We start from the raw sequence: 26546 nt of genomic DNA on the forward strand, positions 1-26546 counted from the left end.
TGTTTCAGAAGGCTGATTTATTATTTTATGATATATATTATATTAAAAAAATTATATGTTAGAACTACATCAAAGAATAGAAGAAAGGATTTCATCAGAAGGCTAGCAAGGAATAGAAAGGAATGGAATGATAATAAAATCTTTTGACTTACCAGAGAGTGTGAGACAGCTGGACTGGGATTGGCCATTAATTAAAAACAACCACATAAGACCAATTAAAGATCCACCTGTTGCATTCCACAGCAGCAGATAATTATTGTTTACATTTTGTTCCTGAGGCTTCTCAGGAGAAAAAATCCTAACGAAAGGATTTTTCATAAAACATGTCCATGACAAGGTTGTTTCCCGGTGACTCCAGCAAGACACCAGCTGTGTCCAGAGAGCAGGTTTGGGTTGGTGACCTAAAGGGTGGGCAGGCTTTGAAGTGCTGCTACTGGCTCTTTCCAGAGGCAGGGGCTCTGGTATGGGTGGATGGAACAGCAGGGACACACTTGTTGTGATTGTTCTTCAGAAAACATTCTTCAAAAAAAAAACCCCAGGCATGAAGAAACCAGGTGTCACTTCAGTGTCCCACTCATAGTGCTGCTACAGCCTGGCTCCACTGGAATTTTTGATGCATGTCTTTTGTCAAGGCAGAGGCAAATTTCCTGGAATGTTCCTGTTGCTGAAAAATCTTTGGATCCTAGAGTTAGCCAGCTTGCCACATTACCTGCATGGTTCTGCAAAATCTTTTTGGAAGTCTGGTGGCAAATGGACTTACTCCTGGTTTTGTTCTATGTTGCTGCTTTGTGGTCTGCAATTATGTCAGACAAGTCATTAGTGTTGAGAGTTCTGGGATATCCTGTTAGGTTTTTGCATGGTGAAGAATTAAAAATAAGCTTGTCCTCCTCACGTGCTGTTTTCCACCACTTTTCAGGATTTATATGCTGCAGCAGGGGGTCCATGGTATGTAGTGTCTGCATTTCATTGAGGACTCTTGAATGTAGAAACCTACAGAGGCTTAGCTTTGGACATGAGGGGGAGGAATTAGAATTGCATGCAATCTGCAGGGTTTTCTTTCTCACTATTAACTAAATTAACAGTTTACTGTTTTCTTTGTGTCCCTTTTATTATAGGCTTAAGTGCTTAATCTAAAGCTTAAGGGCCTTACTACGAACAAATTGAGAAAAGTCCATAAGGAAATACAGCTCTGGTTCCAGGAAAGGAGCAGGATTTAAAGGACCAAACACGCAGAGCTCCCACCATGCCATTTTCCATTTTCTGTCGCAGGGAGTGGCCTGGCCACACGTGGCTCTGTGCTCCCGGCCCACCTGGGGAAGGTGGGAAGATCACTGGAGGGAGGGAGGGAGGGAGGGAGCTGTGGTTGGAAAGCCTGGTGGTCCTGGGAGCTGTGGGGAAAACAGCCCAGGGCTGGTGGGGAGCTGACATAAGTTAAATCCACATTAAATCCAGAGGGAGAACCTCACCCCACTCCAGAGCTGTAAAGGCTGTGCACTCTCAAATATTCACCTGCAGAGAGCCACCAAACGCTGCTGAAGGAGAAATATCCCACCTCTTTCATAAGCACTGTGGACAGAGGACACCAAGGACCTGCAGCTCAGGAAGAGTCACTTAGAAACCTTGAATGATTTTATCCCTAGCAGACCTCAGGGTACCTCATATCAAAAGCTTTTAAGAGTGGGGTTTCTAAATTTGATTTTATTATTTTTTGTTTCTGGTTCCTGGTCTTGATGAATAAGCATATTGCCTTGTTTGTTTCAACATTACCAGCTATTTTCAGTTTTTGTTAAGGTGCAGGAAGATTTCCGAGCTTGGTCAGCCATTAATTATAATTTATTTTAATTAGTGCTTGAATCCCTGAGGAAATTAAATACCACATGCAGCTTAGCTACAGAGCTGGCCTGCAAATACACAGAAACTCTGGATGATAAAGCTTTGGATTTGTGCTTCCTTCTTCTTGTTAGGCTTTTCCTAGCTGAGCTCCAGATATTCATGCACCAAGCCCAGTCTAGGGAATATATTAATGGTGAGGTGGGCAGAAAATGCTTCTGGATCATCATTGCATGTGTTGGTGACACTAATTTGCCCAACAATACCATGTAGTTACTTAAATAATGTTGGGTACACCAGCCGTTTTGTAATTTTTGAGGTGAGACATATTTGTAACAGCAACATAGGGTAATCACCTTGGGGTCATGAAAGACATGAAAAAAGACATGAGACATTAAAAGACATATAAGAAAAAATTCTTTACCAGCCAGTGCCAAACTGCCATTAGAGGAATCTGATAGAGAAAAAGTACCATGATAATGCTGATATCAATCAAATTTAGAGCCTTGGGAGATTCATGGGGGGCATGAGGAAGGTCTCCCATGTGAGAGGCCCTTTCCCTTTCTCTGGAAATGCTGCTCTAGACCTGTATGCCAGGGGGGAGGTTTCCATGGTGGTAGGGATTTATCTTACTTCATCAGTAGTCTTGCTGATGAAGTAAGACTGCTATCAACACTTCTGCCTCCTCAATGATGTTTCATTAGACAGGCTTTGTTGAGAGAAAGCTTTATCTTGTAAAATGTGTCATTATGTCTTAACTTTTTTTTTTCCCCTGTAGCTTAGAGTGTGTTTTTTGTTTGTTTGTTTTCAGTTCAAGCTTTGGAAAATAGCTCTGCTTTCTGAAATGTCACACAATCCTCCCTCAGAAAGTATTCTCTTCAGATCATATTGTACTTCAATTTTTCAAATCTATATTGACCTGAAATTTAATGCCATTGAACATTTTAAATTCATTCCATGTAATAAAGACTTTTTAGTTCTGGTAGAAAATGTCTATAAAATAGTGTAAGTACTTGATATAAAATAATCCTTCTGTAGTCAACCTGAGATTTTCTATAGCAAACAAACTATAAAGTTTGAAGTGATGATGCCCCACATACTATGACTGACAGCTGAAAGGTTAGCAAAAAGTGTTTAAATGCTTTTTGGGTCAAAATTCTATTTGAGTATGCCCTTAGACCTGTCATTGAAAAGAAGACTGAAAAAGAAACAGTGTTGGAACAAGGAACAAAAAGATGCTGTCATCAAAAGAATACAGACACCCATTGCCCAAGCCATTCTCATGTTCTTTCTTTCTGGTATTATCATAAGAGGGAAGCATCTCAGATGGCAGGTCACTGTGGCCAGCTCCTAAACTGTGACACCACAACTGTATCTGGGTCAATCTGGGAGGGAAAATAAAGTTGCTAAAGGTTTGTTGGGTTTTTTTAATGCTGCTGCTATGGGACCTATTGTTTGTTTTCAATTCAAGCTTTAGTTCCAGTGCTGAAGGTATGAGAAGGTGACTGTCTAATCTGTTTATCAAGTTTTACCAGCAGTGTGAAGAGGAAAGTACAGGAAGAGAAGTGTTACTTAGGTAAAACAGTCAGGAATTGTACCACTTCTTTGGGAAATGTGATGGAATGGCTGGTCTGTATGCACAGTGTCTGTATGAGACACTTGGGAAGAGTTATTCAAAGGAGAAGAGTTCACCCTTGCTCATATTTGTAAGGAAATGTGTCTGGATTTTACCACCATGGGTAAGTTTAGAATACAAGTTAGAACTTCTGTGATTTTTGGAGAAGTGATATTTTTCCTACCAGTCTATTTCCCCAAAATTACCTAGTTTTAAGGGACAATAGAAATTTATGCAAAGGATTTTACAGTATGATGCAAAGAGATGATTCTCAAGAAGTGTCCTCTGGCTCTGTTTCTGTAAATCTCAAGATCTTTGTGTTAGGGATTCTAGAGAAACACTTCTTTGGAGGGTGCTTATCTTTCCTGCCCACTTGTGATTTTTGAGCCTTCTTCCATTGCACTAAAGCCCATTATTCCAGCACCTTCCTGAAATCTGAAATTCTTGCAGATTTTCTGTCCCATTGTGGCTTTCCTCCAGCAGAAGGGGAGCTGCTTGCAGTGCATATCACCCACCTGTGCCAGAGTTGCACAGGGATCAGCCCTGTACCCTGGGGCTTCTGCTGCTTCTGCAGCTCAATATGATAAACTCTCAGCTGGGAAGCAATGGGATTCCTCAAAACCAAAAGCATGTGTTTTCCAGGCTGGAATCAAGCTTCTCAGTGAGACAGCATTTCCTTCAAGCCCTTGAAGAACTTAAATCTTCACATTTCTGACATCTTTATGTATAAAAGTGTTATTTTTAGTCAGTTTTAATGGTTTTCTATGATTCCCTCTGAGCTCTCCATAGCTGGTAATTACACACCTGCTCTTGCAGGCAATAGGAATATGAAAGAGCTTCAAAATATTTTTTAAACTCTCTTGGATTTCCATCAACAAATTGTGTGGATTATTTTCTCTTTTTTTGGATTATATGTCTCCTCTTTAAAATATGTGATGGTGGAGACACTGAAGAAAAAACATTTTTGGCATTTTTTTAGGTACCCTGAAAATGCATCTCTAGATGTGACAGATTTTTCTCTATCAAAACCTTTCCACAGGATTGTCTTGGCTTCATTCAATGAGTCACAAGCATTAATGAGGGGTTTTAAGGTCCTTATCTCCAGGGAAGTGAGCAAAGCCCTTCCAGATAGCAGATCAGTGAGGGGGAAATACGAAAGCAAGAAGAGAATGGCTTTCAATAAGGTTTTACTTACCCAGCTGTACTCATATCTAATGTTAGAGCTGGGGGAGGCTTTTGTGCATTTGCTGTTCTGTCCTGACAGCACAGACACCTCTGAGTGGTGTTTCTTCAGCTCTGGGCCCCTTCAATACCTCCCAGTTAGTCCCTGTGTGCTCTGTTCTTGGTGCCTTAACTTGTCCAAATGGGGGACAGGCCAAGGAGCCACAAGGAAGGGGACAGAAGAAAATTTTGCTCTTTCTCCATTTTTTCCCCCTCTTTGTTTCTCCATTTTCCCCCTCTCCACTTTCTTTTTCCATTTCCCCCCCATTCTTTTCCAATTCCCCCCCCCTTTTCCATTTTCCCCACCTCTCTTTTCCATTTCCTCCCCTTTCTTTTCCATTTCCCCACCCTTCTTTTCCTTCTTTTTTTTTTTTCAGTTTTCCCCTGCTGTTTTTTTTTTTTTGGGGGGGGGGGTTGGGGTTTTTTTGGGGTTTGTGTTTTGTTTGTTTGGGGTTTTGTTTGATTTTGTTTGTTTGTTTTTGGGGTTTTGGGTTTTTTTGTTTTGTTTTGGTTGGTTTTTTTTTGTTTTCCTTCAATCTCTAGGCCCTTCTCTCTGTTCTATTCTAGTTTCCAAACAATCTAGGGGAGAATGTAAGAGGAGTGCAGGATTGAAAACCTTGTGGGGAATATGTGAGGCTACTTTGAGTAGAATCTACACAGTGTTTGTGGCTTTTTGCACCAAACCATGCGTGGGCAGAGTGGGGTGGGGGGTTCCCTTAAGAATTGGGCAGAGTCAGTCCTATCCTTTTTTTATGTATCCTTAAGAGATGCAGCTCCAAGGCTGACAGGGATCATGCAAAAGGCCTGGAATTCCAATAAAAAGCAGAAGTGACTGCATGGGAGCCAATAAGTGCTGCAATAAAAGTACTATTTAACCTCCTGGCTAATACAAAAATGTTATTTCTACAGCAACTGGTGAGAAAATATATTTAGAAATTAAATTAATCCAAACAAATAGAGAATTTAACCCCATTGTCCTGGCTAAATTCCAGCTTAAATAATTACATTCTGGCTACCTGCATTCACTCTGGAGTCTCTGCTGGGTAAGTCACAGCTTTCACTGTGTATCTCCCCTGCTCAGAACAGTTGTGTGGCACGTCAGCATCTGGGAAATCCTATCTGGCAAAAAAAAAAAAAACAAAAACAGAGGTAAAAACATTTCAGGGGAAGTCAGGAGCAACTGCTCTGTCATAGTTAATTTGTTAGCTGGATTGGTAGATGCAAATCTGACACTGAGTGCTGCCCATAATGTAAACCAGCAGTGGTTGGGCACACACAGGCTGGATTAGCACTTTCTCTCCTCCACATCCTTCCTGTGTTAGACATTCCTGGGCATCCTCCTGAAGCTGAACCTCTGTTCCAAAGCCAGGTGGAAGTGGCTGCCTGTGCTGTTGCTGCCAGTTCATCCTCCTGGTTCAGAGCATCAGCTGAGCGGTGGCACAGGGGGAACTGGGAGGTGGCACTGGGGACAGGAAAGGGCCTGGGTAAACCAGCATCCCTTCCCAGTGGCACATGTGCTCCTGCAGCCCTTTGGGAGGTTCAGCTGAGGCTGCCCCATTTCTAAAGCCCTGCTGGGGAGATGCAGTGAAACATAATTCAGATCTAGCTCAGCACCCCCTCCTCAGCCTGGTACAGAGCAATGTCTGCCTGTGGCTTTGATGCCATTTTGAAGGGTCATGAAAACACAACAGTAATTCAATTAATCGTGTTGATTATAAGCTCATTTGGAGAGGACCTTCCCTTTGAATCTGAAATGTGAAAGCATGATTTGAGTGTGATGTACTGCCTTATCCATGATTTTCTGTTTTCTTTTCCTGTTCCACTTCAGAAAACAGGGCACACTGTGAGCTGACAAGATGATTAAGCTGTAGGCAGCATACAGTGGGCAGGTCAGGGAGTCCTTTTCCCCCTCTGCTTTTTGTTGGAATTCTAAAGAAGGCTCATCTTTCCAAACATGAGGCACTAAGAATACAAGTGGTTAAATCCACTGGTGTTTGGATATGAAACCACCAGAAAAACTCAGAACCACCAGCTATTTTAATAGTGGCTTTGGGACAGCTTTGTCAAAATGCAGGCAACTTGTTAACATAACCTGGATTTGGCAGCTACTTCTTCATGGTACTGCTTGGAAAAAGTGAGGACACATTTGGCTCCTGCTGAGAGCTGAAATGACCCAAAAGTTTGGCACAAGCACACCACCCCATGAGGAATTTCTGAGGGCACTCCTTACATGTAATAGAGTGAATTGACAGGCATAACAACATCTGAGGCAAAGAAAGGGCTCCTTTTAACTGGACAAATGTTCTGGCAGCTGTGCAAACAGATTCCTTGGGAAAATTCATTAATAGAAATGAACACTGGCAAGCAGGTTGTAATGAGGATTGCTTTTGATCAAAAAGATCTTCTGGTGATTAAATCCAAAATCTGCAAATTTTAAAAATTGTTTTTATTTGTTTATCAAAGGAAAACATTTTCAGTAGGATAAACAGAAAACATATTTAGCAGCTTTTAGCTCTCCTTAACATTCTCTTAAATGATTCAGACATTACCATTTCTCCACAATAGATATTTTGTTGGGGAAACTAATTTGAATGTGCATGATAGATGAACTGCATTGAAAACATCAATGTTTATCAGCTCTAACCCTTGATCTTAATTAACTTCATATCTGTTTCTCCAGAAACCAGCAATGCAATCAATAAGCTTGTATCGAAGAAGTCTGCAGCAAAAAAAATAATTTCAGCTCTTTGCTTCTGGCCAGTTTGTGGATACAACAGCAAAAGGGCTGTACTGCCTTCAAATTCTGGCTGACCTTTGGAGGGCCTGATCCTTGCTAGAGAGAAGGACATCATGTAGTGAAATTCCCTTTGCTGCACACATAGGTGAGCGAGGTACCCCACTTATTTGTCTTTCTTCTCATCCATTGACAGTGGTTCTGGTGGGAACAATGGAAGGAACCACTTCCAACACTTTTTCACACAGAGAGAAGATTAGCACCTAACACCTATTCCATGGGAGAAACTCGAGTGGCTTGATCCTGTGTCCTCAGGAAAAGGTCAAGGCAAAATGAAGGGTACAGCTGCTGTGTCCTTGGGAACACATCTGGATAATGTTCTCAGATGCCTGAGTGCACTAGCAGCACTGGCATCACTCTCTCCCTTTTGCCAAACCCAATTTTACAGTGCTTAGACCCTGTGCTAAACTCTTGGAGGGTCAAAAGCAGTAAATCCTCAGAATTCAACTCCTCCAGCAATCCTTGTAAGCCAAGTGTGTTGCTATGCCACGTGATTTTCAGCCTTCGCAGGAATGCACTTGAAGTCTGTCAGTGGGCACTCTGGTACCTTGCTGCTGTTCAAGTCTAAGGTTGCAGAAATAGAGCTGACCCTAAGTTAATCATGGGTTAGGAAATGTATCCTTGGCTTCTGAAAAGCCATTTCTCAGAAAGGTTGTGTAGAAAGGAGATATGCTCTGTTCTGGTATGAAAGGCTTATGGGACTTGGCATGTTGTCATGGTGGAATGCAGGATAAAACAGATGCAGAGACATAATTTTATCATTTAGTGACAGAATCTGAAGTATATTTACTAAGTTGGACAGGCCTGGAGAGCAGATAACAATTTTTAAAGTAAGATTTCTGTTCAAGAACCCTTGTATGTGACACACTCTTGCCAGTCAAGGCCCCAGCCCCCCTGTTCCAGTTTGAACCAGCACCCAGGGGACAGAAATGCTCATCTGTGATGGTGTTCACAGGGGTCTCAGGTTGAGGGAAGAGATGAGGATTTGATTCCATGTGTCAGAAGGCTTGATTTATTATTTTATGATATATATTACATTAAAGCTATACTGAAAGAACAGAAGAAAGGATTTCATCAGAAGGCCGGCTAAGCTAAGAATAGAAGGAATGATAACAAAGGCTTGTGGTTCAGCTCTCTGTCTGAGCCAGCTGGGCTGTGATTGGCCATTAATTAGAAACATCCAACACGGGCCAATCACAGATGCACCTGTTGCATTCCACAGCAGCAGATAATCAATGTTTACATTTTGTTCCTGAGGCCTCTCAGGTTCTCAGGAGGAAAAATCCTAAGGAAAGGATTTTTCATAAAAGATGTCTGTGACACTCATCCTGACTGGCTTAGCCAGGTCCTGGCTTGCAGCTGCTGCACATAACATTCCAACCTCCTGCTCAGCCTCCTGCATGGCATCAGACAGCTGTGGCCACTCAAGCTCCAAACCCATTAGGATCCCATCTACTCCACTGTGGCTGATTATTTGTAATCCAATTTCAGCTGCATAGCTGGTGTGACTGTGCCGTGTGTAATTGTGTCTATCTATATTTTAATACATTTTTGTATAAAGCATAATAAGCAGCTGACATGCTTTATGCATTTTTAATGCCTTGAAGTGCTCCATGTTTAGAGGTAGGCAGTGCCTCCTTGGACAGAAGGAATGTTTTACTGCTCAGGGAGTTGACAATTGGCTCAGTCAAGCACAAAAGAGGGCTGCATCCAGCCTGTCAGACATATGGATGTTTCCAAAGAGGTGAGAGTAGTTAATAGTCTGATAAGAAATGTCAAATTATTCTGTGAAGAAGGATGGAGAAATGAGACTGAAACTCAGAAACTCAATGAATCCTCAAGGAAGCTCCCTCCTAGAAGTGAAAAACCCAGCTTAATTTCCCAGACCAAGAGTCTTCTGTGACTGTAACTCAGAGGTAAAGCATTAATAGTGAACTGCAGCCTCTGCTGGAAGTCAGAGAATGTCCAGTGACCTGAGAAGCTGACACGATAAGAGACTTTTTTCCCTAGAAAAAAATACACGCATGCTTCGTAATGGTCTTTATAGGCTTTGTATTTTTGTGAATTAATACTTACCTTTGAAGTAATTTTAATCTGACTTGCATTCTGAGGGGTTTCAAGAGTTTTAGCATCGAGGTATCCTATTTCTGTTAGAGGGAGAGTGGTTGGTTTTTGTTTACCATGATGGATGATGCATGAATGTTTTATTTGTTGGGATATTGGTTGGTATTTTGTTTTGTTTCTTTCCTACAGTAATTCTCCTAGATTTCTCCAAGATAACCAAAGAGTAACATCTCTAGTCTATAGGGTGACTTGGGATGCAGGGTGTGGATGGAAAAAATGTCCAATGGGTACAGCTGTCATTCAAGTCAGTATCTTGCTGTATTGAAATATAACAGTGAAAGAAGCCTGAAGGTCCTGAGGGAGTCTGACACTGATAGATACTGGGTTTGATCTCATCTTTGTGAAAAAACACCAAAAACAACAAGAAAAAAACCAACCCAAAATCTCCCTAAATACATAAGCATGCAAACACTTGGCAACAGGGTCTGTGCTGTGTTGCCCAGGGTGTTGGTGACAGTGCCCTGAAGTCTGGGGAATGTGATCAAGGCCACCTGGGTCTTTCACAATACTGATCCAAATTTAAGTCTCATTTTTTGTAAAATATTTTATTACTGTTAATGGATGGTATGTGGGAGTCAGGGATGCAGTTACAGTGGCACAGAGGGTGCAGACAGATTTTAAGATGTGTGTTGTAATTACCACCAGAGTACCAGCAGGAAACACTCTCAGTAATGCATTTAGAAATTCAGCACTACTGTGGTGTTGATAGTTTCCCCACCACTAACAAGAGCTACCTCATTTTTTCAAAAGCTGTGAGAGGACTCAGTGTTTGGAATATGCATTTGAGGAAGGATGCAATAAATTGCCCAGAAAACTTAGGGATTTTTTTTCCCCCCACTTTGTGTATTTTCCCTTAAAGAATTCCCCTGGGTGTTGTTATTTAAGCAAATGAAAGCCTGAGGACATTTGAATATGTTAATGTTTCTCTAAGTGCATGAGTCTACTTATTAGATTTTTTTTTTCTGTGTCACGGAGTTAGCCATAAGAAGTTTATGTGTGTCCATTCATGTATTACAGGTAGGGCTGATAAGAGTTTCTGTAACTAAGGTGTTCAAGCACTTCTTCTTATTAAGAGAAACTGAAAAAAAAAAGGTGTTATAGCTCTTCAAAACATTAATTTGAGAGCAGACTTTTCTATAACAGGATCATGTAAATTTTATTTACATATATATATAAGTCTTAACAAGAATGTTTGGTGTTTTTACAACTAAAATATGATAAAGCAGGTTTCTTTTTATTATTTTAAAGACAAGGTGAGTGGGTCATCAAAACACTGTACTATTCACGCTTTGAGTGAAGCTTTGAAATTTGAATGGAGCATGGAGTTGTTGTTAGGACTGCTCCTATAATGCCTATTTTAAAAAACTCCAAGTCTTTGAAAATATCTGGTTTGCTGGAGTTCAACAAAGTTCATCATTTTGGCTGCTAAGTTTTCTAAAGCTTCTGCTCAGATGGGGCATGGTTTAGCACAGGACTGAAAAACCTGTCTGGTTATTATATGTCATGTCAGTGCTAGCAACAAAAAAAAGAAGTTATTTCCATCTTCCAGGAAGAAAAGCCCCTCCTGGGGCTTTTTCCTGCTGGTCACAGGAATGAGAGCTGGAATTTGCAGAGGAGGCAGGCATATGCTGGTGACAATGTGAAATAGGGGGAAAGGACAAAACCTTGAAGTGTAGAGGTGGTGGACAAAAAAGAATAGGAAAAAAAGTCTGAAAGCTGTGAGCTGAAAGTTGTAAAACATATATGGTTCCATCTCCTCACCTCTGAAAATTGGTGGGAAGATAAATTGAATGATCTTTATGAAGCACTCACATAGACTAATGATAAGCAGCACAGAAACACCCAGGAGGATATTAATAATTCTGTCTTCAAAACCACATTTGTAAATATACAGTAAATAAGGCCTGGGGCAATACATTGAACAACAGGCAGAAAAAGGAATATTGAATTGCTGCTCACTTAGTGAGTGCAGTCCATTCTATGCCCAAAAAGAGACAGGAAAAATGCTGTGAAAAAATATGCTTGAATTATCAAAGGTTATATCATAATCAGCACAGAAAAGGGAAACTGAGCTGAGGCAGATCCAGCAGCTTTAATTCTTTCCTCATCTAAGAGAGTTTGTCTTTATGATCTTAATACAGTCCTTTTAGTATTTTTGTGTTTGTGAAGCTGTAGATATGTAGCACAAAATATTATCTCATGAAGCTTGAAAATGCGCAGGAAAGCAACAGGGTTTCAAGAACAGATTTCTGTTCAAGTAGCACAAAAACAATTTCACTATTGGAATGAGGTTGGAGATATGTAATTGCATGCTATCTGGCATGGGTGTGCTTATAATGGTGATATAAATGTCCTAACCATGCTTCTCATGCCCATCCAGCACTCTCTAGCTCACTATTCTACTGTGAATTTAAAAGCAGCTCTAGCTTGCTGGAAGGAATGAGACAGAATATTCATGACAATTGGGATGTTTTCTCCTGCTAAGATGTGTTTTGTTTCTGGGTAAACATGGACTAGAAAGGGCCCCTTCTCCAGAAGCAGTGTTTGCAGTTCCACAGGTATTGACTTAGCAGCGCTACATTGCCTGGCTGAGTGAGCTGGATTGCTCTGAATAAGCACATGAAACGTGTACCTGGTGTTCTCATTAAAGCCAAGGGCCATTCATCTCTCTAATTGCAGCAATGTCCTCCAGCATAATTTCATCCCAAATGTACCATTCCTCTTCTGCCTGAACAAGTGACTTAAAAACCATCTGGAGCCTTGCCAAGCACGAACAGGAAAAAAATTCACTGGCTGTGATATCACACCAGGATATTACAAGATGAAAAATGGAAGAGGTCAGGCAAGGTGGTGGGACTTTTCTATCAGGCTTGTGGAAGTATTGACATGTAGTGCCTGAACATTAGCAGTCATATTATCTAATATTCCCCACAAACTAGTTGGAGTCATTGCTTAATAAGTAAAGATTTTCTAAAATGCTGTGTTAACCTTTAGGGCTGCCAAGCTTTTTTCTTCTTGAGGAAGAAAAGGCAAGAGAATCAGACCTGGGAGCAGGATGGGCAATCAGGAGAAAGCTGCAGCATGAACTCTGTGGAGCTCTCTGAGCACATATGATGAGCCTCAGGAAATGGGTTCCTTTCTAAACCAGCCAAGCCAGTGAGCAGAAATTGGTATTATTTGGGCTGGGTTTACAGACTCTGCCTACTCTCCTGACCTGGAATTTATTTGCACTTTGTAGGACATAACACAACAGTCTTGGAAGGAAAAGACTGGTGTTTCTTGGTTCTTTGCAGGTTGAGTTCATCACTGTCAACTATAGTTTGCATGTCTGATTGATTCATTTTAGCCCTGGGCTACCTGCAATAGATTTTCACCACTGAAGATTAAGAAGTAACACTAAATATTATTTACTTGGCCTAAGGACATGTACTAAGATACTTCTTTTCCTTTTCAATGGGCAAGAATCACTCCATTAGCTTCAACATTTATCTCATGTGTTCTCTGAAGTGAGAATTTTCCTTCTGTGGTCTACCAAGCTATTAGAAACAGTGCATAAAATATTAGAAAGGAGATTACTAGAACTAAAGAGCTTTAAGGCCTTAGTGAGAGAAACTGCATTTTATAATATGTGAACCTGATGTTTCTCTGTCCTGTGCTTTCTGCCTCAACTGTTTATGCACTACTGCACCAACATGTGAAAGTGCTGAGGCACAAATCCTAAAAGAGTGATAACATCTACCACTCCCTGATTTTACTAAAATTTCCTGAATTTACTGAAATTTTCACCCTTTGGGTAATGATTTTTTTAACTGATAACACCTACCTTTAAAATACTGGAAATGCCGGAATGCAAATACAGTATTTTTTAATGCAATTTAGTGAGTTGTATTAAAACAATAGAAAAAGAACCCTTGGTCCCCTGAATTCTGGAATTTCTTTTTTTTTTTTTTTTTCCTGTGAAAACTCCCAAATGGATCCTATACTACCAGAAGCCAGATCCTCTCTCTCTTAGAAATTAATTTGTGCCTCATGGCACCATATGACATGACAGACGGGACCAGACATAAATGAATACAAACCCAGGTGCATCTTCATAAGAGCTCCTCTCCCTTTTCCTATCCTTTTCCCCCTCATTGTTTTCATTCCTTAACAGCTGAAGCTTGTAAAACAGTTTTCAAACCAGTCTTCCTTTTCCTGAATACATGGAAAATCAGTTGTTTGCATTGATCAACCTCTTTTACACTGGAAATATGATTTGGTTTTGTTGTTGCTAAGACATGGAGATGACTCAAAAAGCCCCATTGATATGTGGGGGGGCTAAATTTCACTATGTTTTTGGATTATTGTGTGTCCCCAGTACCCAGGGAGATGGAACTGGTGTAATTTCAAGACTCCTTAGGTAATTAGGCAGGAGGATGCCACCCTGCATGCATTAGTAGTGGCAAAGGTCTTAACTAATATTTGCTCAATAGGTATTAGTGGTTGCTGTATAATTGTACTCAAGACCCCGGCTGCAGTCTCTGATACTCTCTGTACTGTGAGTGTTTGATAGTGGAATAGTGAAACTTTTTATCTTTGGGCAAATTTCAAGAGCAAGCTTTGGGTAAACTGCAGTGTCTTTTAATGGAACCTCTGAATTGTCTAGGAAGGTACATATGAGCCTGTAAATATACAAGGTGGAAACAACACATGACATTCATTATAACTAGAATATCTTTCCTTAAGTTACCCTTTCAGAGCTCTCATCATTTGCTCAAAGGTTCAAGCCAAAGCAGGGTCAAAGCATTTCATGAGTCAAACATGGGGCCAGCTGGAGCAGAGAAGGGTTTACAGCTGGCACAGAGCACTCACATTGTCTTTGCTGGTGAATATGTTGCTGACACCACAATGTCTGAGGAAGGACTGTGTCCATATCTTGTTGATAAAACATTTGCTGTTTTACCGCTGATTCTCCCTTGACTTGCTTTGTCATTACCTTCCTCCTTTCAGAGGAGGGGAGAAGAAAGATGTTTGTTTCTTCTTTCCTCCTCCTCCTCACCACAAATGAACTTGTTGCTGGATTCTGTTTAGGATAATCTGCTGCCATTCCCAGAGCATGTGCTTGCCATCCACTTGTGTCCAAGAATAACTGTATTGTATGTAGCATTTTTTTCTGGAGAGATGATGTATTTGCAATGATCAACCCTGTGTACGTTGGAAATATGATTTCGTTTTGTTGTAGATGTATTCTCATTTTTCTCTGCTAAAATACAGGAAGATAACTGTTCTTTCCTTTGTGGTTTTGTATGATCTCCTGCTCTGCATGGACAGAGATCACTTGTGTGGGAGAAAGAGCAATTGTTTATTGATGTAATGGAAGCAAATGAAGGCAATATAAAGGGCAGGTAAATGGCAGCATCTTTTTGAAAGATATGCAGAGTGTCTCCTGCTTCTTTTGAAGTACTGTCAAGTCTGGTCAGTTCCTTGCCCTAAGGGGAATCTGAAATGCACCACTAGAGTGAAAGTTCAGAGTATGAGTAATTAAGGAAGTCCTTATCCCTGTTCTCATTTTATCTCTCTTCTCTTTCAGTGGTGTTTCTTTCCTTTCCACAAAGACAACAACAGCTCTGAGAGCTGATAAAACAAAGCTTGGCACTTTCCCAAGCCAAGGTATCTTGCTCTGAGGCTGCATCAGCCTGAGCTTCTCACTTATACTGCAGTTGTGTGATGATTTTTTCATAGTCTGGATTGGCCACCTTTGCTAAGAAGGAATCGGGATTGCTAATTGTGGTTGTGCCTGTGTTTGGATACCAATATTAAATATATTTAAAAGGTCTTTTGTGGGCAGACATGAGCTCATTCTGCCTGTGCTCCAAGCCCACATATTAGTCTGCTAATGTAGGGAAAGAGTTTTTCACCTCAGGCTGGTGCCCTATCAGCTGTGGCTACAAGGTCTCACCTGGGTGTGAAGAGCAGATAAAGTCACCTGCTGCACAAGCACAGCTCAGGATCAGATCCTTCAGCATGGCAGTTTCCCTGTGTGGAGGGAGTGACTATGGATTATCCCCACATTTTTGTCCCATTTCCAACCTGAGATACTTGTGTGCTACCAGTCCCCAGATCCCTTCTGAAGAGGGATCTTTCTCCTCAGTCAGAGGACAGCCTTAGCCTGAGCTGCACTTGAGTTCAGCCCAACACTCTCAATCACAGAAGTTACTAGCTGCAGTTTCAGGTTTTCTCAGATGGACTCATTGGTGATGATTTATCATACGAGGTGAGTTATTTTTATAGTACAACCAAGAAAATATTAATCTTTGTTTATATACACAGCATTGCAGTGCTGATTTTATAGCTTTGTTAATATAGGAATTTCTAAGAGAATATCAATATTCAAGAGAATATTGATAAAATATTGAATTGAAAATTCAAGAAATTTTCAAGAGAGTATCCAAGTAGCTAATAGGTAGTGCCTTCTCACCCACTAAAAAAAATAAATTCCCCTGAGATCTGATAGGTGTAATATATTATTGTATAACACCTTATTTTTATACATTTAAAGGAAAACATAAAAAAGAGGCTTGTGCCTCGGTCATGAGACTGGATCTAATAAACCAAATACTTCTAGTGTTGAGAAAGACAGAAAAGGATCTAGAAGGCCCTGAAGGAATTTTTGCAGAGAAGGAAAAGAAATCCAAGCATCCCATGTCTAGTCTTATATAGTTTTGAGAAAATGAATACTGTTTCATTTTTTATTGCTATAGCCTATACTGCACTGTTTGCAATGTGTTTCTGCACATGGTTTTATATATGATTTCCTCTACAACTTCTGTATAAATCACAATGTTCATCCCTCCATCCCTTTCTCCTTTCAGATCCATCTTTAGATATCCAGCAGGAATGCTCAGCAACTTTGTATTTTGACTTTTCTGCAAGTGTCCTTCAAGAAAGCACATGCCCCTCTGAGGCATCCTGACAGCAGCTGAATCATGTTCTGCCCTCACGTTGCACTGAATCATTTGTAAAGCACAAGTCATTGTTCATTTAAAAAAGTTATTTAAAAAACCCAGGAACCTCCAAACCAACCCAGAACAGGTCTGCCAAGCAGAGGGTATACCCAGGAATACAAAACTGAAGCACTGACCAAACTGTTTGTATTCGATGATTGGGAGTGAAAGCCATGCGCTGCTCTTCCTCTCATACATTTGTTACATGCAGAGTCTCTGTCTAATAGGTTTCTTTAGAATCAATATTTACAACAAAAGCTCATTCATGTGTTGTTTTCCAGTCCTTGACAAGATGACAAAAACATTTAAAATACAGCATTAAGGAATGCAAAGTGTCAGAGCCTTTTTAAATCAATAAGATTCCTTGGTAAAGTGCATTGATGCTTTGGGGCACGCTGGTTTTATAAATACTGAGCATTTGTCTGACATCCCAACAGTGCAACTCCAGTTGTGTTTGGCAGCAGACTTGTGGAACATTTGTATTCCCCAAAAAGATATTTATAAAAGAGAATTAAAACTAGGTTGAGACACCTGGAATTTGGAGTACTCAGTGCATAATCTAGAGCCTGCAAACTCAAGGCTATTTATTACAGTGTTTCTGTTGGCTGATGCTTAAACAATTCCTTAAATTGTCATTACTGATGGCTCTGGTAATAAGATATCACAGAAAGCAGATGCTGTAAGAACTGGGGCAGACCAAAGCAGAATACACAGTTCCAATATGATAGTCAAGATTTGTCTCCAGAATGCACAAATGACTTCAGAGAATCCATTAACATTATCTCTGTGCATCCTACATGCAAAGTACAATGATTATAAATCCAGCAAAACACAAAAACTGAAGCATTCTTTCCTGTTGGATTTTAAACTGGACTCTCACTCCTTGGAAAATCTCTGTGCTCTAAATAGCACACTGTCTCCATGGCAATGTGCAGTTCAGTTTTTAACTTTTCAGCACATAAAAATGGTAATTTATTTGTTTTAAGAACTCCTGCAGTTGTCACAGCTATGAAAGCCTCGGGACTGGGCACTTTCCAAGAGCAGCCAAGCCACCAGGTTAAAGACTGGGTTAACTGCCAGGAAGTGCCTGACCTGAAGGTCATTGTTGTCTAATTATATTATTATTTCCTGTCAGCTCAGCTTATGAAGTGGCACTCCAAGCATTAAGCAGTCAGCACACTCAGAGCATTCACAGAAATTTTGTTTCTTTCGTTCTTGACGTTAAGGACTTCTTTGTAAATGAATGCAGCCTGTGATGAAGTAGAAGCATAATAAATCCTGTGCCCAGAGTGCCTGACTTTCACAGCTGCTATGGTTACAACCTTTTTTTTTTCATATTTAATTTGTGATAAGGGTACACATTGTCATCTCCTTGAGGAAGCAAGGCAATAAGTTTGTGGTTTTAGCATTCTTTCTGTATTGTTTAATCCTTTGATGGCTTGGCTGTCTGCTGTAAAAATCATTGGCCTTGAGACTGTCAGAGCCCTGCCTGGTGAAGTGCTAAGCATTTTGGTTTCAATCCAACAGAGCACTCAGGCAGATGTTCAGCTTCAAGTATGCAGGTAATTTTACTGGAGACTAGAAAAAAAATCTCTTGTCCTAACCTCAGAGCCTTTTGTGATTTTCTTGACTAGAACTGGAGAATTCAGTACCAATGGGATTTAACCTATGGATCAATAATTCCTCAATCTTGAACTCTGAAAAGAGCTTGAAGGAAATTCAGCTTTTCTTGGTATTTTGGCTAGTAATTGGGTCGACAACCCTTACAAATAAATCTTTTAATACAACAGAAATTAGGGTTCTGCCATGATGCATACTGCCATGAAGAAAAGGAAGTGGGAATGATGTGTGCAAATTCCATTAAGCTTAGGACCAGTATCTAAGATGTACAAGTTGTGGATAAGAGGATGAATTTCTCCACACTACAGTGACCTGCATAAGCACAACACTTCTTCCCATCTCTCCTCAACTGCACTGGGATGAGACCCACTAATATGTCTAGGCCATAACAGTGAATTTGTTCAAAGTCTGAATTTGAATTATCCTTGATTGTCTCCCCAAATCCCACATAAATCCTTGGACAGTGCAGTACTGTGGCTTACTTTCAAAACATTTAGAGAATTTGTAGATTATGTTACCAGGTATAGTTAAGGGAAGTTTGGAACTGAGATGGGAAAGTTATTATTCTGTCACAGATTCCTGTAGGTTTCTGTGGATGGGATTCTCCAACTGAGATTCACAAAACAAGACCTCTTCTCTTGTGGGCAAAATTTGCTTGGAAAATTAAGATGTGGGACACTAAGGTGAGGAAAGGACTGGTAGTAGTACTGATTGTTGGTACCAATAGCACCAACCATAAATAAACAGATTACAGCATAAGCACTGAGGGACAAGGGATCTCCATGGAGTTCAGTGATTCCCCATCCACTGCCATGGCATCATGCACTGTTTTTTATTCTCCCTTAGGCATTCCATCTGCACAGATCAGGATCATACATCTTTGGGAGATAAAGAACACAACAGAATTTTGAGCAAACTGAACCTGGAAATGCTTCTTGCTCAGCTAAACAGAATGACGTGGTGGCCTTGGAAAATGACACACTGCAGGCTGGCACTGGGGAAAATGCAAATGCAGAATCAGAAGGTGCTTGAAAATGTGGGGAAAATGATGGAGAAACAGCTTCAAAATGCTTACTCATCTCCTTCAAATCTTCATGCTGGACAACAGGGATATATATATATGTGCTGTAAAGAAAGGTACATCCCAGAGAGTAAGTTTACTTTTATTTTTATAATTAGCCTCATTGGAGCAACAATGCAGACACTTCTGGATTTGGAGGCAGGCTTGGCATCACAACTGACTAAAACAAGGATTTACATTCATTCCAATGCTTGCTCATAATTGATCCCAGCATGGGTAAAGAGAGAGTAGAACTCAGTTCAATCTTGAGGCTTTTATTTACATATCTCCTCCTAAGCAGACACTGTAAAACCTTCTCATGAGGCTGGGAGGGGCATTTGCAGTCTATTCTCAACAAAGGAACATCTGCCCAAAGCCACTACATTTCCCAGATCATTTTTTTTACTGTATTTCTAGAGAAAGGTTGTAAAAATCCTAGAATAAAATAACTGGTCATGGATTCTCTGGAAATTATGGGGGGGGGGGGAAGTTGGGAAGTTATGAGTTCTGCCAGTTTGTTTGCTTTTTAAGCAGTGATGTTGTCAGTAAGTATCTTAACACCAACATCTTGCATCTTGGCTAGTATTTTTTCCTACTTTGTCAGCTTGTTCTATTAAAATACTTAGGGAAACTGGGGCCATCCCTTTCTGGTCCCAAAGGTTATATTTTTCAGTTTAGTAGTGCCTACATTTGTTATAATGCTATGAAGCAAGAGTGAGGAGCTTTGCAAAGATGTTAAAACTGGTACAAGTCACTCTCTTGCCTACAATGAGATCAGAATCTGGCATTTAATCCATTGGAATACCAAATACCATCGAGGATCTCTCTGAGTACAGACTCTCTGGTCTCTACCATTTCTAAATAAAGAGAAGTAAAAGGACATACATGCAAGAAAATCTAGAAAACTCCAGAAACAGGCTACATATTTTAAAGTTATTCTCTGGATTTAAAAGGTTATGGGTAGATCATACTAAAATGTGGGAATGAACAGAATAGAGATGGAGCCACATCAACACAGAAAAATGTTTAGACAATGTTTTTACAAAAAGATAACTTTCCTGTACTTCCAGTCCTCAGCAGTTGTGAACAAAATTGAATTTCTATAGAAATAGGCATCATTTTCAATTTAAGAAAAATTGCAAGGAAGCATCTCTGGAGGCTTCACCATGTTCCCCACACCCATACTGGTAGCTTTGTGCCCTGTGCTCATAATTAAATCTCATCTATAGAATGGTAGAGGTATGAAACCCAGTTTCTGGTTATCTGTCACTGTTCCTCGTGGCACTTGTGGGAACACCTCTATCTTCTCCCTCCTTGGCCCACACTGCAGTATGCTCTCATTTTCACCAGCCAGAGAAGAACTTGTGATGAGCCCATGCCAAGATGTCAGTCAAGGACCTGGGAAAACAGCCAGAAAAACCTGTCCTTGTGTTAGGCTAATTAACTCTTGGCATATTTGTAATTGTTCCCATTAGTTAGGGCCACTTGCACTAAAAAGATGGTGGCAGGGAACCAGATGAAAGGGAACTTTAGGGACCTCCTGTGTTTGAAAGAGCAATAAAAAGTATTAACCAGGACTGCAGCAAACTTGGCAGGGCACTCAGAGGAGTCCAACCTGGGGTGTTTAGCATCACTTCAAGTTACTGCTATGTGCAAGATTGAGCAGCTGGCAGGATTGTGAGTGTGGCCCTCCCTTGCCTCCCCCAGCTCTCTGTGTGGTGCCAGAGAACATATGCTGGAACATCATGGGATTCCCCAGCAAGATGTGCCCTCAAGGTCCAGGCAACTGTTAGTGACAGTTGTAAAAAGGGCATCACCATCACTTCAGTGTCCTGACCTGGCACAAATGCTAATGGCAGATGCTGGTGGCCCCTCCAGTAAGGAAATAGCTGTTTGTTCTGGAAAAATTTCCTGGAAAAGAAAAGGAGTATCAAATTCATTTCCTGCTGATGTGTGTGAACCCATTCCAATCCCCATAAAGCAAAAGGAAATGGGCTATGAACATGGTAAATCAACATTTCAGCTTATAAGACACCAAAATGATCACAAATCATTATGATGGCTCTTTGCCCTTCATAATTGCAGTCGTGAGTTTGATTCAAACCTCGGTGAAGTCAAAGCAAGGCATACATTGATTTCAGTGTGCTCTGGATAGGATGAAAGATAAAATAATCTTGTGTATATCCACAAAGCAAAATGTATAATATGTCCCAAGAGCTTTCCCATGAAACATTAATGCCTGTGAGTTACTCCTATCACATAGACAGTTCCCCTGTATGAAGACATTCTCCTGCATGCTCTACCCATCCCTTACAGCACCAGCCCAGATCCTGCTTCTTGAATCTCATCTTTGCCTATTTGTTTGTAGCTTGAAAAGTAATGCAAGTATTAATATAGAGTGCAGGCAGAAATGAGGCAATTCACAAATTACTCCCTTCTCTGAATGTTACCTAGAAATGTATAACTTAAGGCACTGCAGCCAGGGAACTGAAATTAACTGCCCACTTGTGTGAGTCACGGAACATATTTCCACAAAAGTAATACATATTCATCTTTCACTCATTACAACATATTTTTTCTGAAGGTATGTGTTCCCTGCTTAGGCCTTGCTCAGTGTTGAGCCCACCTTCACAAGCATATTATGCTCAGTACCTTGCTGCTGACTCCCCAAAGGCAGGTTTTCATGGATTTTTTTTTTTCAAAGCCTGACCAAAATGTTGCATGTTTGTTACATTTTCAGCAGGGTCAGAATTCCAGCAGGTACAGCACTGACATCAGAAATGCCAACAAAATTGAAATGAAGGAACAAAATATTCTTGTAGGAGGAGTCAGTCCTAGCATTAGGTTCTTTTGCATATTCATTCAAAAATGATAACTCACCACACACAGAGAATTTAATGTTACTTTCATGACCATGGAAACAGGAGTAATCACAGAGGGGTCTGTTATTGCCCTGCATGCAGATAAGGATCTAGCAGAACATTTGCAGTAAATCCTCTTGTTTCTTTAGTGGGTGACATTTCTTTAAGAATCTCTGCTTTGTTTCTCCTCCATTTCCTTCAAGACATGGCTCAAATTTTATAGCTCAGGAATAGCAGATTATGATTAAATTTGTATATACTGATTTTAAAATATGAGATATAAAAAACAAAACCAAAAACCAACAAACAAACAAAAAAACCCCCAAAAGTACAGAAAATATAATTTTTTTTTCCTCTTCTCCTGTTCCATGACTCAGATTTGTAATTCTCAATCACTTCCATCAGCAAAAGACTGATGGCTATGCCATGGTGTGTTTCAGGTAGATAAGAGATGCACTGTTGTCATTGTGTTTAAGATGTCAGGATTATCAGGAGCCACAGAGATTAAATTTCACCCTTTCTACAGTGGCTTGACTGCTATACAACTTGATGCTTAGATTATTTGCATATGCAGTAGATACATATCAAACCTTTTGCAACAGAATTAAGCTTGAATTGTGACAACTTAGAATTCTGAGTGATTTGCCTCACCCATTCAAACCCTGCACTAATTAGGCTTAAACCAGCTCTCATGATTTGAGAATGCAATATGTTCATTGAAATCACTTTTCTCAAGTCAGTGTTTTACTTCTTGGTGTCTCCAATTAGTATTTAAAAAAAAAAAAAAGTTAAAAAAGGACTTTTAGTAAATGGGTACTTTCCTCTGAAATATGTATGCTTATGATAGAAAATTCCCTATCTTTCAGATAGAACAGAGGTTCATTGTAAAGCATTCTATATATAGATATATAGAACAGAATTTGGAGTTTTTTGTACAAGCTGCAGACAGTAAAAATACAACATAATCACCTTATTTGCTTTTCTATTTTACCAAAAAAATTGTTCCTTGATCCCTAGGTTGGGTTTTTTTTCTTTGACTCCAGTCTCACTCATGCAGTTCCTGTGGTCAGTCCCACATCCTGCAGGAGGAGAAGCAGTGACAGAGCTGGAAACACCTCTGAGGCCTCCAAAGTGGATCCATAGCATGGGTGGGGCCTCCTGCTCTACCAAAACTTTTAGAAGCGCTTCTGTCCCACATCTCAGTATTTGGGCACAGCTGAGCCACTGTGAGTGGAATCTGGGCTGGGAATATTGAGTTTCTACTGATTTCAAAGGAGCCCAGCTTTCAAGTAGATGAAAGACAGAAGACCTGGAGGTCTCCTGGGTCATGACAAAATGATACTGCCCAAACCTACTTCTGGGGAGGAATAGGGAAGCCGTTGGAGAAGCAGGGCTTTATGGTGCTATGTTTCATGTAGCTGGGAAAAATTCCTGCCACATGAGTCCTATAAACATTTACTCAAAGTTATGTGATTAAATCCTCCTGCAGAGGCTTCGAAACTCAGTAATTTCATGACACCTTCTTGAAGTCTTCTGTGGTTTAGCTGGGTGTTTATAGGTAAAGGGAGAAAAGCTGCTTCATCAAGTCACCCAAGCCTTGTGAAGTGTTACAGCACAAGCAGAGCAGCCACAACCCTGCTGTGACAAATCAAACCTAAGGAGTGAACAAAAGCATTACAGGTGTGTTCCAAACCTGGGTAAATCATAATAAGAGCTGTCCAGCTTATACAGTAGTGCTCTGTCCCTGTTTGCAGGGTCTGATTTCTTTAATGAAGATGACTTAATTGTGGCCTTCCAGTACCTGAAGACAAGAAAGATGGAAAGAGACTTTTGACAAGGGCTTGTAGTGACAGGACAATGGAGAATGGATTCAAGCTGAAAAAGAGTAGGTTTAGGATAGATATTAGGAAGAAATTCTTTACTGTGAGAGTGGTGAGGCCATAGCAGAGGCTGTCCAGAGGAGTTGCAGGTGCCTCATCCCTGGAAGTGTTCAGGGCCAGGTTGGATGGGGATCTGAGCAACCTGATTAGTGGAAGGTGTCCTTGTCCATGGCAGGGAAATTGGGAGGAGATGATCTTTAAGGTCCCTTCCAACCTAAACCATTCTGTGATTCTATGAAAAAAAATGTCTTCATTTTAATGACAAAAGGTCAGGTTGTGCCATCAGTTTAGAAGTGGATTTGTCTGTGGCCACTTTAACCTTCATTAGTAATAGGAAAGGCAGATTTAGACTGATTTTTATAATTCTTAAAATTCATAAACAGAGAAGGAAAAGGTTTCTGCTCTAGGTCAGTGAAAATTAGTGAGGTCCTTGATCCAAGGCACAGCTTAAGGAAGACTACCCGAAAAGCTCTTCCTTTGAGAGGAAAAAGGAAACAAGCTAATAAAAATGTGCTTGATGTTTTTGAAGTTCAAAACCTCACTCCTTGTAGGAAGCTTTTAACTTTCTCTTTTGTTGCCAAATGCCAGCAGGCAGCCATAGCTATCAATTCCTTTGCATCCTATACAGTTGCATTATGTATAATTAGAGGAGAGTGGCAGTTAAGGGGTTTGTTATCCCCTGGGACACTTCAATGGGAGTACAGGCTCCCCTGATTTGTGTTTCATCCTTAATTGCTTCTGAAATTACTTTGATGTGTGTAAAACTATCTGTTTCATGTGTCATGGAATCATATTCTTGCTCAATGTATTGCTTCTTATTTTTGGACATAGAGCAGTGAAATTTTGCATACAGAGTTATCTTGCCAAAAGGTAAAAAAAAAAAAAAAAAAAAAAAAAAAGAAATCTTTAAGAATTACAGGGGAATATGTTTTTTCTAGTTAGCAGCACACAACTGAATTGCAGAATTGCTGCAGTGAAGTAACTAAATAACTGCTATAAAGGAAGAAAATAATCTAAGACCTCTGCCTTGTTGTCCCTCAACAAACTTCTTTTAAACTAAAAATAGTCCATTTGAAATTATTTCTGTTGTTGAGGTACAATGCAGAGAGACCTATTTTAGGAAATTAAACAGTTAAAGTGACTTGTAAGTTGTCAACACAGTCCACCACAGCTTGCAGGTGATGAATCCCTGGGCACAGTCCAAGCTTTCAGTACTTTTGGTAGAGCAGGGTTTTTCTGGGCGCAGGCTGCAGTCAGGGGGGAATCAGGACTAACTGCAGATGATCTCCTTTTTGGACACCTGCAGTCCTGTGCTGTTAATTCCTGCCATGGAGCAGGGAGGCTGGCATGGCTCAGGTGAGGCTGCAGTGCCCTGTTGTGCTCCTGCACCTTTGGTGATGTATTTGTGCACAGCCTCTCTCCTGGTGAATCACCGTGCTGCAGGAGCACTCCTATCACTGCCAAGTGTAGAATCCCCACAGGGACCAGAACAGCATGGGAGTAATACCTAATTAAAACTGCAATGAAGTAGGTCAGCTAATACTTCACAAACAACAGCAAGTGTTCTGATTGTTAATAGTTCAGAGCCTCTGTATTTACTCTCAGCAACAACAACAATAAAAAAAATATGTTGCCTAGAAATGTAATGAAAGCACAGGCTGAAAAAGCTTGCCACAGTGGATTACAACTGTAAATATTCAAGGCCTCCAATGAGAGCTGTACCTTAACTCCTGCCAATACCTTCAGCAGTGGATTAATGCTGTTATCCCCCTCCTTCCTCAGGATTGCAGGAGGATTGCCACAGGAGGGTTAAGAAGCTCCAGGTGAAAGAGCAGATGAGAAAGCCGTGCTTTCAGCCACAAAAATTCAGGCTATAGTCAGGAAAGGTAATCCCCACTCTCAGATGCCACAATTGCTTACAATGTCATAGGACTGTTTTCAGAAGTCCCAGATTCAGATTTCAGCCAAATCTCCTGGGTCTTACTGGCCTGCAAATGTAAGTGAGATCTGATCCTTTTCTCTGAAATTCATCACCTTTTTGACTTAGGGTGGAAATAGCAAGAAAAGTAGCAGCATTTTCAATTTCAGAAGCTCAGCAACTGATGAAAACTTGTAATAATAGTATTCAAAATGTTAATATTTTTAAACTCTCAGAACAAACATTCAATATTTGATTAATTGTGTGCTATGATTAGTTAAACAAAGAAATATCTAGAGGCTTCCCAGTTGCAGAGGACCACATAAAGCTGGAACACAGCACTGCATTTGACCATCTCTTCCCAAAAGTCTTGCAACTTGTCCAAGAGTATTTCACACTGGAAGCAGGTTCCATCACTTACAGCTGCTACTATAAGCCCATGTTTCAGAGAAGAGCTCTATTTGAGCAGAGCACAAGTATTTGTTGTGAAAATAATGCCCAAATATTTATTTTCATTTATAAATACTAACAAATCAGTCTAGGATGAAACACCATAAACTCTATTCACCAATTTTTATACATCTGTATTCATATTCATAGGAAGGAGGAGACAGGAGGCTTCTGGAGTCTTGGTTAACCT

Source organism: Molothrus aeneus, chromosome 3 (assembly GCF_037042795.1).
Source record: "Molothrus aeneus isolate 106 chromosome 3, BPBGC_Maene_1.0, whole genome shotgun sequence".
Taxonomy (NCBI): domain Eukaryota; kingdom Metazoa; phylum Chordata; class Aves; order Passeriformes; family Icteridae; genus Molothrus; species Molothrus aeneus.